Source organism: Coregonus lavaretus (assembly GCF_964263955.1).
Source record: "Coregonus lavaretus genome assembly, chromosome: 25".
NCBI lineage: Eukaryota > Metazoa > Chordata > Actinopteri > Salmoniformes > Salmonidae > Coregonus > Coregonus lavaretus.
In genome coordinates, this window is record NC_140012.1 from 44,867,565 (window position 1) to 44,882,457 (window position 14,893).

At 44.5% G+C, this 14,893-nt stretch overlaps 1 pseudogene across 1 annotated transcript in view; it reads right to left on the bottom strand.

The window, feature by feature from the left end:
- The window catches only part of LOC311100937 (protein jagged-1b-like), a 100,275-nt pseudogene that overhangs the window by 2,691 nt on the left and 82,691 nt on the right, over positions 1 to 14,893 (bottom strand). The window contains exons 10-11 of the transcript in view: positions 8,171 to 8,284; positions 7,804 to 7,845 (exon numbers count right to left, since the gene is read on the bottom strand). The product of the transcript in view is annotated as a protein jagged-1b-like (transcript). The remainder of the gene's footprint in view (positions 1 to 7,803; positions 7,846 to 8,170; positions 8,285 to 14,893) is intronic.

The following is a 14,893-nucleotide window of genomic DNA, read 5'->3' on the forward strand; positions in this document are numbered from 1 at the left end:
TTAGAGAGAGAGAGATGTAGAGAGAGAGAGAGAGAGAGCTGTAGAGAGAGAGAGATTTAGAGAAAGATGTAGAGAAAGAGAGAAATGAACGAGAGATGTAGAGAGAGAGAAACATGTAGAGAGAGATTTAAAGAGAGATGTAGAGAGATGTAGAGAGAGAGATGTAGAGAGAGATGTAGAGAGAGATTTAAAGAGAGATGTAGAGAGATGTAGAGAGAGAGATGTAGAGAGAGATGTAGAGAGAGATGTGTAAAGAGATGTGTAGAGATTTAGAGCGAGATGTAGATAAAGGGAGAAATGTAGAGAAAGATAGAGAGATGTAGAGAGAGATGTGTAGAGAGATGTGTAGAGCGATGTGTAGAGCGATGTAGAGAGAAGTAGAGAGAGATGTAGAGAGAGATGTAGAGAGAGAGAAACATGGAAAGAGAGAGATTTCGAGAGAGATGTAGAGAGAGAGATTTAGAGAAAGATGTAGAGAAAGATGTAGAGAGAGAGAGATGTAGAGCGTTGTAGAGATGTAAAGAGAGAGATGTAGAGAGAGATGTAGAGAGAGCGATATAGAGAGAGAGATTTAGAGAAAGATGTAGAGAAAGATGTAGAGAGAGAGATGTAGAGAGATGCAGAGAGAGATGTAGAGAAATATGTACAGAGATAGAGAGAGGGACAGAGAAAGATAAAACGTGTGCGAGAGAGAGAGAGGTAGAGAGAAGTAGAGAGAGAGAGAAACATGGAGAGAGAGATGTAGAGAGAGAAACATGTAGAGAGATGTAGAGCGAGAGAGAGAGAGAGATGTACAGCGAGAGAGAGATGTAGAGAGAGCGAGATGTAGAGAGAGAGAGATGTAGAGAGAGAGATGTAGAGAGAGAGATGTAGAGAGAGATGTGTAGAGATTTAGAGAGAGAGAGAGGGAGATGTAGAGCGAGAGAGAGAGAGAGATGTAGAGAGAGAGAGAGAGAGAGAGAGATGTAGAGAGAGAGAGATGTAGAGAGATGTAGAGCGTTGTAGAGATGTAGAGAGAGATGTAGAGAGAGCGATGTAGAGAGAGATTTCGAGAGAGATGTAGAGAGAGAGATGTAGAGAGAGCTTTCGAGAGAGATGTAGAGAGAGATGTAGAGAGATGTAGAGAGAGATGTAGAGAAATATGTACAGAGATAGAGAGAGGGACAGAGAAAGATAAAAAAGTGTGCGAGAGAGAGAGGTAGAGAGAAGTAGAGAGAGAGAAACATGGAGAGAGAGAGATGTAGAGAGATGTGTAGAGAGATGTGTAGAGATTTAGAGAGAGAGAGAGAGGGAGATGTAGAGCGAGAGAGAGATGTAGAGCGAGAGAGAGATGTAGAGAGAGATGTAGAGAGAGAGATGTAGAGAGAGAGCTTTCGAGAGAGATGTAGAGAGAGAGATTTAGAGAAAGATGTAGAGAGAGAGATGTAGAGAGATGTAGAGAGATGTAGAGCGAGAGAGAGATGTAGAGAGATGTAGAGCGTTGTAGAGATGTAGAGAGAGATGTAGAGAGAGAGATGTAGAGAGAGAGCTTTCGAGAGAGATGTAGAGAGAGAGATTTAGAGAAAGATGTAGAGAAAGATGTAGAGAGAGAGATGTAGAGAGAGATGTAGAGAGATGTAGAGAGAGATGTAGAGAAATATGTACAGAGATAGAGAGAGGGACAGAGAAAGATAAAAAAGTGTGCGAGAGAGAGAGAGGTAGAGAGAAGTAGAGAGAGAGAAACATGGAGAGAGAGAGATGTAGAGCGAGAGAGAGAGAGATGTACAGCGAGAGAGAGATGTAGAGAGAGCGAGATGTAGTGTCTCCTGAGTGGCGCAGTGGTCTAAGGCACTGCATCGCAGTGCTAACTGTGCCACTAGAGATCCTGGTTCGAATCCAGGCTCTGTCGCAGCTGGCCGCGACCGGGAGACTCATGGGCGGCGCACAATTGGCCCAGCGTCGTCCAGGGTAGGGGAGGGAATGGCCGGCAGGGATGTAGCTCAGTTGATAGAGCATGGTGTTTGCAACGCCAGGGTTGTGGGTTCGATTCCCACGGGGGGCCAGTATAAAAAATATGTATTCACTAACTGTAAGTCGCTCTGGATAAGAGCGTCTGCTAAATGACTAAAATGTAAATGTAAATGTATGTAGAGAGAGAAACATGTAGAGAGATGTAGAGAGAGAGAGAGAGAGAGAGATGTACAGCGAGAGAGAGATGTAGAGAGAGAGAGAGAGAGATGTACAGCGAGAGAGAGATGTAGAGAGAGCGAGATGTAGAGAGAGAGAGAGAGCGATGTAGAGAGAGATGTGTAGAGATTTAGAGGGAGATGTAGAGCGAGAGAGAGAGATGTAGAAAGAGAGAGATGTTGAGAGAGAGATGTAGAGAGAGATGTAGAGCGAGAGAGATGTTGAGAGAGAGATGTAGAGAGAGAGATGTAGAGCGAGAGAGAGAGATGTAGAAAGAGAGAGATGTTGAGAGAGAGATGTAGAAAGAGAGAGATGTTGAGAGAGAGATGTAGAGAGAGAGATGTAGAGCGAGAGAGAGAGAGATGTAGAAAGAGAGAGATGTTGAGAGAGAGATGTAGAGAGAGATGTAGAGCGAGAGAGATGTTGAGAGAGAGATGTAGAGAGAGAGATGTAGAAAGTAGTAGAGAGAGAGAGAAACATGGAGAGAGAGATGTAGAGAGAGAGATGTAGAGAGAAGTAGAGAGAGAAACATGTAGAGAGAGATGTAGAGAGAAGTAGAGAGAGAGAAACATGGAGAGAGAGAAGTAGAGAGAGAGAGAAACATGGAGAGAGAGAGAGATGTAGAGAGAGATGTAGAGAGAGAAACATGAAGAGAGAGATGTAGGGCGAGAGATTTACAGCGAGAGAGAGAGATGTAGAGAGAGCGAGATGTAGAGAGAGAGAAACATGGAGAGAGAGAGATGTAGAGAGTAGTAGAGAGAGAAACATGTAGAGAGAGATGTACAGAGAGAGAGAGAGATGTCGAGAGAGAGACGTGTAGAGAGCGATGTAGAGAGAAAGATGTAGAGAGAGCGAGATGTAGAGAGAGAGATGTAGAGAGAGATGGGTAGAGAGAGATGTAAAGAGAAATATGTAGAGAGAGATGTAGAGAGAGATGTGTAGAGAGATAGATTTTATGTATTTATTTTAGTCATTTAGCAGACGCTCTCATCCAGTGCGACTTACAGGAGCAATTAGGGTTAAGTGCCTTGCTCGTGGGCACATCGACAGAGATGTAGAGAGAGAGAGGTGTAGAGAGAGATGTAGAGAGAGATATAGAGCGAGAGAGAGAGAGAGAGATGTAGAGCGAGAGAGATGTTGAGAGAGAGATGTAGAGAGAGAGATGTAGAGAGAGAGATGTTGAGAGAGATGTAGAGAGAGATCTAGAGAGAGAGATGTAGAGAGAGAAATGTAGAGAGAGAGATGTGTAGAGAGAGATGTAGAGAGAGATGTATAGAGAGAGATGTAGAGAGGGAGATGTGTAGAGAGAGATGTAGAGAGAGAGATGTAGAGAGAGAGATGTAGAGAGGGAGATGTGTAGAGAGAGATGTAGAGAGAGAGATGTAGAGAGAGAGATGTAGAGAGAGAGATTTAGAGAGAGATGTAGAGAGAGATGTAGAGAGAGATCTAGAGAGAGATGTAGAGAGAGATATAGAGAGAGATGTAGAGAGAGATGTAGAGAGAGAGAGATGTATAGAGAGAGATGTAGAGAGAGAGCTGTAGAGAGAGAGATGTAGAGAGAGATGTAGAGAGAGATGTAGAGAGAGATGTGTAGAGAGATGTGTAGAGAGATTTAGAGAGATGTAGAGAGAGATGTGTAGAGATGTGTAGAGAGAGATGTAGAGAGAGAGATGTAGTGAGAGAGAGAGGTAGAGAGAGAGAGATGTAGAGAGAGAGAGATGTAGAGAGAGATGTAGAGAGAGATCTAGAGAGAGATGTAGAGAGAGATCTAGAGAGAGATGTAGAGAGAGATGTAGAGAGTGAGATGTATAGAGAGAGATGTAGAGAGAGAGCTGTAGAGAGAGAGATGTAGAGAGAGATGTAGAGAGACAGCTGTAGAGAGAGATATGTAGAGAGAGAGATGTAGAGAGAGATGTAGAGAGAGAGATGTAGTGAGAGAGAGATGTAGAGAGAGAGAGAGAAAGAGAGAGGTAGAGAAAGAGAGAGGTAGAGAGAGAGAGAGGTAGAGAGAGAGATGTAGAGAGAGAGAGAGAAAGAGAGAGGTAGAGAAAGAGAGAGGTAGAGAGAGAGAGAGGTAGAGAGAGAGAGAGAGAGAGAGAGAGAGGTAGAGCGAGATGTGTAGAGAGGGAAGGTACTCAGGGAGTATGCTAATTTGGTATAGAGCAGACCTACCTCACTCTATTAAATTATTTAAAACAGGAACATTTTACATTTGGCTAGAAATTCAAACGCAAATGAACTCAACAGAGAAAAAAGTCATCCTGTGTGCTACCTAAATGCCCCTAATAGAATCCCCATTATTTAATGAAGACAGCTTCTCCATCCTGGAGGGGGAAATCAACCATTTCCAGACCCAGGGACATGTACTAGTCTATGGTGACCTAAATGCCAGAACTGGACAAGAACCTGACACCCTCAGCACACAGGGGGACAAACACCTACCTGAGGTGAAAGCATTCCCTCCCCCATATGCCCCCCTAGGCACAACTACGACAACATAACCAACAGAACACGCTGGGTCTGTACATAGTCAATGGTAGGCTTCGAGGGGACTCCTATGGTAGGTACACCTATAGCTCATCTCTTGGCAGTAGTACTGTAGATTACTTTATCACTGACCTCAACCCAGAGTTTCTCAGAGCATTCAGCCAGCCCTATCAGATCACAGCAAAATCACAGTCTACTTGAACAGAGCAACACTCAATCATGAGGCATCAAAGCTAAAGGAACTGAATAATATTAAGAAATGCTATAGATGGAAGGAAGGAGTAGTAGTGTGGAAACCTACCAAAAAACTATTAGGCAACAACAAATTAAATCTGTTCTAGACAACTTCCTGGACAAAACGTTCCACTGTAATAGTGAAGGTGTAAACTTGGCAGTAGAAAACCTAAACAGTATATTTGACCTCTCAGCTTCCCTATCAAATCTAAAAATGTCAAGCAGACAACCTAAGAAAATTAACAACAATGACAAATGGTTTGATGAAGAATGCAAAAACCTAAGAAAGAAATTGAGAAACCTATCCAACCAAAAACATAGAGACCCAGAAAACCTGAGCTTACGCCTTCACTATGATGAATCACTAAAACAATACAGAAATACACTACGGAAAAAGAAGGAACAGCATGTCAGAAATCAGCTCAATGTAATTGAAGAATCCATAGACTCTAACCACTTCTGGGAAAATTGGAAAACACTAAACAAACAACAACACGAAGAGTTATCTATCCAAAACGGAGATGTATGGGTAAACCACTTCTCCAATCTTTTTGTCCCTATAACAAAGAACAAACAGCAAAAAAATATACATGATCAAATACAAATCTTAGAATCAACTATTAAAGACTACCAGAACCCACTGGATTCTCCAATTACATTGAATGGACTACAGGACAAAATACAAACCCTCCAACCCATAAAAGGCCTGTGGTGTTGATGGTATCCTACATGAAATGATAAAATATACAGACCACAAATTCCAATTGGCTATACTTAAACTCTTTAACATCCAATTGGCTATACTTAAACTCTTTAACATCATCCTCAGCTCTGGCATCTTCCCCAATATTTGGAACCAAGGACTGATCACCCCAATCCACCAAAGTGGAGACAAATTTGACCCCAATAACTACCGTGGGATATGCATCAACAGCAACCTTGGGAAAATCCTCTGCATTATCATTAACGGCAGATTCGTACATTTCCTCAGTGAAAACAATGTACTGAGCAAATGTCAAATTGGCTTTTTACCAAATTACCGTATGACAGACCATGTATTCACCCTGCACACCCTAATTGACAAACAAACAAACCAAAACAAAGGCAAAGTCTTCTCATGCTTTGTTGATTTCCAAAAAGCTTTTGACTCAATTTGGCATGAGGGTCTGCTATACAAATTGATGGAAAGTGGGGTTAGGGGAAAAACATACAACGTTATAAAATCCATGTACACAAACAAGTGTGCGGTTAAAATTGGCAAAAAAACACACACATTTCTTTCCACAGGGCCGTGGGGTGAGACAGGGATGCAGTTTAAGCCCCACCCTCTTCAACATATATATCAACGAATTGGCGAGGGCACTAGAACAGTCTGCAGCACCCGGCCTCACCCTACTAGAATCTGAAGTCAAATGTCTTCTGTTTGCTGATGATCTGGTGCTTCTGTCACCAACCAAGGAGGGCCTACAGCAGCACCTAGATCTTCTGCACAGATTCTGTCAGACCTGGGCCCTGACAGTAAATCTCAGTAAGACAAAAATAATGGTGTTCCAAAAAAGGTCCAGTTGCCAGGACCACAAATACAAATTCCATCTAGACACCGTTGCCCTATAGCACACAAAAAACGATACATATCTCGGCCTAAACATCAGCGCCACATTTAACTTCCACAAAGCTGTGAACGATCTGAGAGACAAGGCAAGAAGGGCCTTCTATGCCATCAACAGGAACATAAAATTCGACATACCAATTAGGATCTGGCTAAAAATACTTGAATCAGTTGTAGAACCCATTGCTCTTTATGGATGTGAGGTCTGAGGTCTGCCCCCACCCCGTTAAAATCTACAACCACCCAAAAGGAAGCGATTCCCAAACCTAACATAACAAAGCCATCACCTACAGAAAGATGAAGCTGGAGAAGAGTCCCCTAAGCAAGCTGGTCCTGGGGCTCTGTTCACAAACACAAATAGACCCCACAGAGCCCCAGGACAGCAACACAATTAGACCCAACCGAATCATCAAAACAAAAAGACAATTACTTGACACATTGGAAAGAATTTACAAAAAAACTGAGCAAACTAGAATGCTACTTGGCCCTAAACAGAGAGTACAAATGGCAGAATACCTGACCACTGTGACTGACAAAAAATTAAGGAAAGCTTTGACTATGTACAGACTCAGTGAGCATAGCCTTGCTATTGAGAAAGGCTGCCGTAGGCAGACCTGGCTCTCAAGAGAAGACAGGCTATGTGCCCACTGCCCACAAAATGAGGTGGAAACTGAGCTGCACTTCCTAACCTCCTGCCAAATGTATGACCATATTAGAGACACATATTTCCCTCAGATTACAGCGATCCACAAAGAATTTGAAAACAAACCCAATTTTGATAAACTCCCTTATCTACTGGGTGAAATACCACAGTGTGCCATCACAGCTGCGAAATTTGTGACCTGTTGCCACAAGAAAAGGGAAACCAGTGAAGAACAAACACCATTGTAAATACAACCCATATTTATGTTTATTTATTTTCCCATTTGTACTTTAACTATTTGCACATTGTTACAACACTGTATATAGACATAATATGACATTTGAAATGTCTTTATTCTTTTGGAACTTTTGTGAGTGTAATGTTTACTGTTAATATTTATTGTTTATTTCACTTTTGTTTATTATCTGTTTCACTTACTTTGGCAATGTTAACACACGTTTCCCATGCCAATAAAGCCCTTAAATTGAAACTGAAAAATGAATTGTAGAGAGAGAGAGAGATGTAGAGAGAGAGAGAGATGTAGAGAGAGAGAGAGAGAGATGTAGAGAGAGAGAGATATATATATAGAGAGAGATGTAGAGAGAGAGAGAGAGAGATGTAGAGAGAGAGAGAGAGAGAGAGAGAGAGAGACAACATACCCTGCAGGTTCCTCCGTGCTGGCACTGGTCTTTGCAGTCGTTGAGATCTACAAAACAAAAGATAATGTATCATGTGTAAGACAAGTTATCTACTAGCATGTATTAAACATGATAATCAAGTTTGTCTGTGATAATGTAGTAATGAATCTGTTCACCCTCTAAAAAATAAGTACCCCCCAAAATAAATGTTCACTCTATTCCTTATATAGTGCATTACCCATTATGGTCAAAAGTAGTGCACAAAAAAATGGAAAAGGGTGCTATTTGGGACACATAGTGTAGGATCATTTACACTATTCTGCAGTTAAGCATTACACTGTCCTGACAGACACAGAGAAGACAGGTGTTCAGAACAGTCTTAGTTCTACTCACTGATGTCACAGTTCAGCCCCGTCCAACCAGCGACACACTCGCAGAAGTATCCACCAATCAGGTTGCGGCAGGAGTTGGCGTTGACACAGGGCTTGCTGTCGCATTCGTTGGCATCTGGAGAGGAGGCGGGTAAATAACACGGCATGGTTAGAGTGAAGACAGGCAAAAATAATGATTATACTTATGAGTCCACTTCCTACACTCGATGTTCATTAAGTACTATGTTATAGTGAAAGACACAGTGAATGAAGGCAATAGAGAAATCCATCTGAGAAAACAAGACAAAACGAGGTTGAAGAGGAGTGTAGAGAGAACGAGAGAGAGAGAGAGAGAAATAAATACAACCCATATTTATGTTGATTTATTTTCCCATTTGTACTTTAACTATTTGCACATTGTTACAACACTGTATATAGACACAATATGACATTTGAAATGTCTTTATTCTTTTGGAACTTCTGAGTGTAATGTTTACTGTTAATATTTATTGTATGCAATGTTAACACACGTTTCCCATGCCAATAAAGCCCTTAAATTGAATTGAAATTGAATTGAGTGTGTAGAGAGAGAGAGAGAGAGAGAGAGAGAGAGAGAGAGACAGAGAGACAGAGAGAGAGAGAGAGAGAGAGAGAGAGAGAGACAGAGAGAGAGAGAGAGACAGAGAGAGAGAGAGAGAGAGAGAGAGAGAGAGAGAGAGAGAGACAGAGAGACAGAGAGAGAGAGAGAGAGAGAGAGAGAGAGACAGAGAGAGAGAGAGAGAGAGAGAGAGAGAGAGAGAGAGAGAGAGAGAGAGAGAGAGAGAGAGAGAGAGAGAGACAGAGAGAGAGAGAGAGAGAGAGAGAGAGAGAGCACCATCAACAAAAACGGAAGGGATCTGTTGCAGCTCTGTCGAAGTCTGGGTTTGTACTTTGTCAATGGTAGGTTACGGCGGACTCTTTGGGGAGATTCACCTATTGCGCACCTCTTGGCCACAGCACAGTAGACTATATGATTACAGACTGACCCTTTCTCTCTCAGCTCATTCACCATCAAGCCACTAACACCTCTGTCTGATCACAGCCAAATTACCTTGTTCCTCAAAAGAACAGACATGGAAACAACCACACGTTCACAGCCCAGTAAGCTGTACAACATCAGAAATTCATACAGATGGGCTCAAAACAGCACAGAAGAATACCAGAAAGCAACCAGTAACCAAAATATCCAAACACTCTTAGATAAGGGTGGTCCTCCCTCTGGAGTCTCTGGCCCACGGGCTCTTCCATAAGCTGGGCAGCTGCCTGGGGGGCACGTGTATAGGCTACGCTGTGGTCGTCCCTACCAGCTACAGCAGCCCAGACGGCCAGGTTGTTGAGGTTGAACAGCGTGCAGCGCCTCTTCTCCCACCACATGATGGAGACGTTTGGTGACCTTGGAGGCCCTGCAGGCCAAGCTCAAGGCCTTCCTGGAGCTGCGCACGGCTAACGGGCCCCGCCATGATACATACGTGGTGTTCTACAGCGGGCATACGCAGCGCACCGGGACCTGGCCACTGGCAGGAGGAGGCTCTCTGCGTCTGGAGCAGCTGCTGGAGTGGTGGAAGGAGAAGAACAGCGGCTTCTGGGTAAAGGGGGTCCGCAGGATGGAGGGAGTCTACGTGGCCGTGTAAGGGGCCGAGCTCGCCCCCGCCGGTCACAACGAAGGTGTGGACGCCCCCCGCCTCGGGGACTTCACCTCGGAGTGGGTGGAGTTCAACTGCAACCCGGACAGCGCCACCCAGTGGTTGGAGAAGGACAGGATGGTGGTGGCGGCCTACGGTGTGTCGAAACACTGGAGCGACTACACGCTCCATCTTCCCACAGGGAGCGACGTGGCCTGGAAGACCCACTTCCCCCAGGCTACCTATCCTCTGGAAGACCCACTTCCCCCGGGCTACCTATCCTCTGGAAGACCCACTTCCCCCGGGCTACCTATCCTCTGGAAGACCCACTTCCCCCGGGCTACCTATCCTCTGGAAGACCCACTTCCCCTGGGCTACCTATCCTCTGGAAGACCCACTTCCCCCGGGCTACCTATCCTCTGGAAGACCCACTTCCCCCGGGCTACCTATCCTCTGGAAGACCCACTTCCCCCGGGCTACCTATCCTCTGGAAGACCCACTTCCCCCGGGCTACCTATCCTCTGGAAGACCCACTTCCCCCGGGCTACCTATCCTCTGGAAGACCCACTTCCCCCGGGCTACCTATCCTCTGGAAGACCCACTTTCCCCGGGCTACCTATCCTCTGGAAGACCCACTTCCCCCGGGCTACCTATCCTCTGGAAGACCCACTTCCCCCGGGCTACCTATCCTCTGGAAGACCCACTTCCCCCGGGCTACCTATCCTCTGGAAGACCCACTTCCCCCGGGCTACCTATCCTCTGGAAGACCCACTTCCCCCGGGCTACCTATCCTCTGGAAGACCCACTTCCCCCAGGCTACCTATCCTCTGGAAGACCCACTTCCCCCAGGCTACCTATCCTCTGGAAGACCCACTTCCCCCAGGCTACCTATCCTCTGGAAGACCCACTTCCCCCAGGCTACCTATCCTCTGGAAGACCCACTTCCCCCAGGCTACCTATCCTCTGGTGCACCACCTCCAACTGGTGCTGTGGGCTCAACCTCCTCTGGCTGTGTGGAGTGTGTCTGAGGTGCTTCAGGCGATTCAAACTGGGCTGGTTCCCTCCCAATATACTGGACACGGGACAGGGCATCAAACTGGTCCACTCATAGACTGAGCTGTGTGTCTATCTGGGAGATCACTTGCCTGACCACTCACCCTGAATTGAATTCCTCTGCTCTATCAAATCGCTACATACATTCAGACTGAAACTGCCATCCTGGAAGTTGTTTGTGTGACTTCAAAAACAAATTCATCAGTGATTGGATCGTCTATAACAAAATCTAACCATTCAGAGAATCAAAGTTGGTCCCATTGGTTTCTGGGATCAATCAGATCGGTCAGATTGTGTTCGGATTCTAGAAATCGTCGAGGAGGGAGGCAAATCCAGACTCATCGTGGAGAAGAAACGTCAGTTGGCCGGAGCAATGTGGATGGGTAGCCAGGTGTTTCAGCAGGTAGCTTAGCGGTTAAGAGTGTTGGGCCAGTAACCGAAAGGTTGTTGGTTTGAATCCCCGAGCCGACTAGGTGAACAATCTGTCGATGTGCCCTTGAGCAAGGCACTTAACCCTAATTGCTCCTGTAAGTCGCTCTGGATAAGAGCGTCTGCTAAATGACTCAAATGTAAATGTAAGATAACTTATCCACTCACAGTAAAGAAGGGATCAATCTAGCAGTAAAAAACATCTACTATATATTCAGGCAAATGGCAAAAGAACTGAAGTTTATAAAAAAATAAATTTAAAAAAGACCACAGATGACATCATCAACTGGTTTGATGCAGATTGTAAAATTATAAGGAAAAAAACTTAGAACACTATCAAACCAAAAGCACAGAGACCCAAATAATGGTGAATTACGCCTTCATTACTGTGAGTCTTTAAAACTCTATAAACGTAGACTCAGAACCAAAGCACAGTACAACAGCAAGCAACTGACACTAATTGAGGAATCCATAAACACAAACAACTTCTGGCAAAATTGAAAACAAATAAATAAATATAGGAATTAGTGATACAAAATGGTGACATATGGACAACCAATTTTAAAGCACTCTACAACACCGTTCAAATTGACACAAACGCAGAACAATGCCAAATTCATGAGGCGCTGAATGGATTAGAAAGAGCTATAAAGGACAATCGAAATCCACTGGACAACTTTAGGCCCTCAAATTTAAAAAAGCATGCAGACCTGATTGCATCCTAAATGATATGCTCAAATTAACTAGTGTAAAATGTAAATTGGCTAAATTAAAACGGTTTAATTTGATCCTGAGTGTAGGTTATTTCCCTGACATCTGGAATCAAGGACTCATAATTTGACCCTAACAATTCCAGAGGCATTTGTGTGAACAGTAACCTGGGAAGGTTTTCTGTAGTATTATACATGTTAGAGTTCTAAACTTCCTTAATAAGCTTCAATGTCTTGAGTAAAAGCCAGATTGGATTTATACCAAAACATCGCACGACCGATCATATTTACACCCTACACACCTTGATAGATAAACATGTCCACCAAAATAATACCAAAATGTCCTCTTGCTTTATCGACTTCCAAAAAGCATTTGATTCTATTTGGCATACAGGACTGTTCTACAAAGTTATTGAAAGTGGTGTAGGGGGTGAAAACATATGACATAACTAAATCAATGTATACTGGCAATACGTGCAGCATCAAAATTGGCAAGAAAATAACATCATTCTTTAACCAGGGGCGGGGCCTTCGCCAGGGTTGCAATCTGAGCCCTGCACTCTTCAATATTTACAACAACGAATTGGCCACTATTCTAGAAAAATACTCAGCTCCTGGTGTTAGTCTCCACAATTCAGAGGTTAAATGCCTGCTCTTGGCAGATGACCTGTGCCTGCTGTCACCCACAGCACATGGCCTACAGCAGAGCCTGGACCTGCTAGAGCAGTACTGACAGACCTGGGCCCTGGCAGTAAACCCACAGCACATGGCCTACAGCCGAGCCTGGACCTGCTAGAGCAGTACTGACAGACCTGGGCCCTGGCAGTAAACCCACAGCACATGGCCTACAGCAGAGCCTGGACCTGCTAGAGCAGTACTGTCAGACCTGGGCCCTGGCACTAAACCCACAGCACATGGCCTACAGCAGAGCCTGGACCTGCTAGAGCAGTACTGTCAGACCTGGGCCCTGGCAGTAAACCCACAGCACATGGCCTACAGCAGAGCCTGGACCTGCTAGAGCAGTACTGTCAGACCTGGGCCCTGGCACTAAACCCACAGCACATGGCCTACAGCAGAGCCTGGACCTGCTAGAGCAGTACTGTCAGACCTGGGCCCTGGCAGTAAACCCACAGCACATGGCCTACAGCAGAGCCTGGACCTGCTAGAGCAGTACTGTCAGACCTGGGCCCTGGCAGTAAACCCACAGCACATGGCCTACAGCAGAGCCTGGACCTGCTAGAGCAGTACTGACAGACCTGGGCCCTGGCAGTAAACCCACAGCACATGGCCTACAGCCGAGCCTGGACCTGCTAGAGCAGTACTGCCTGACCTGGGCCCTGGCAGTAAACCCACAGCACATGGCCTACAGCAGAGCCTGGACCTGCTAGAGCAGTACTGACAGACCTGGGCCCTGGCAGTAAACCCACAGCACATGGCCTACAGCAGAGCCTGGACCTGCTAGAGCAGTACTGACAGACCTGGGCCCTGGCAGTAATCCCCAAAAAGACTCAAATAATGATTTTCCAGAGAATATCCAGATCTCAGGGAATTAGACCAAAGTTCTCAATTGGAACAAAATATATAGAGTACTGCACACACTACAATTACTTAGGTTTAAAAATAAGCTCAACTGGACACCTTAATGATGCAGTGAATGAACTGAGAGAGAAAGCACGCACGCAGGGCATTCTACGCCATTAAAAGACAAATTCAAATTGAAATACCTATTAAAATTTGGCTAAAACAAATTGAATGTGTAATTGAACCAATTGCACTTTATGGCAGCGAGGTGTGGGGTCCACTTGGAAAACAAGATTTGACTAAATGGGACAAACACCCCATTGAAACCCTGCATGCAGAGTTCTGTAAGATTCTCCTACATGTCCAGAGGAAAACTACAAACAATGCATGCAGGGCAGAATTAGGCCAATATCCACTAATAATAAAAACTCAAAAAATAGCAATTAAGTTTTGGAAACATCTAAAATACAGTGACCCCCTCTCATATCATTACCAAGCCCTGCAATGCCAAGAGCTGAGCAAAGAAAAGAGTCCCCTCATCCAGCTGGTCCTGGCGCTGAGTTCACAAACCTGTTCTACTAACACACTGAAGCCTCAGGACCAGAACATCCAATCAATCAGAATAAACCAAATTACAACACAGTCAAAAGAAAACTACATTGCTTATTGGGAAACACAAGCACAAAGTTAAATGCAGTGCTATCTGGCCCTAAATTGACAGTACACCATGGCAAACTATTTGACCATGGTTACTGATCAAAACCTTAGAAAAACCTTGACAAAGTACAGGCTCAGTGAGCACAGCCTTGCCATTGAGAAGGGTAGACACAGGAAAACCTGGCTCCCTGTAGAGGAAAGGCTGTGCAACCACTGCACCACAGCAGAACCTGAGACAGAGCTGCATTTCCTGACAAAATGTCAAAAATATAAAACAATTAGAGAGTGTCATTTCCCAAAATTTGAAACCGTTTTTCAAGGTATCAAAGACCTCTCTGATGAGAATAGGCAACCCGTCCTGTTGGGGGAGGACACAGAGAGCTGTGGGTTGGCAGAGCACTACATTGCTGCCTGCCATAAGATGAGGGACAGTGTCTGACAGACCAACCAACCTGCACATGTCCTCTATATTGATATTGTTCAATGGTTATTTTGACCCATGGTTATTGTTGTTAATGTTGTCCCGTTGACAATATTGATTATTATTATTTTAATTATGTTAATAATGTAAATATCCAAAGTAAGCTTTGGCAATATGTACATTGTTACGTCATGCCAATAAAGCAAATTGAATTGAATTGAATTGAGAGAGAGTGTAGAGAGAGAGAGAGAGAGAGAGAGAGTGTAGAGAGAGAGAGAGAGTGTAGAGAGAGA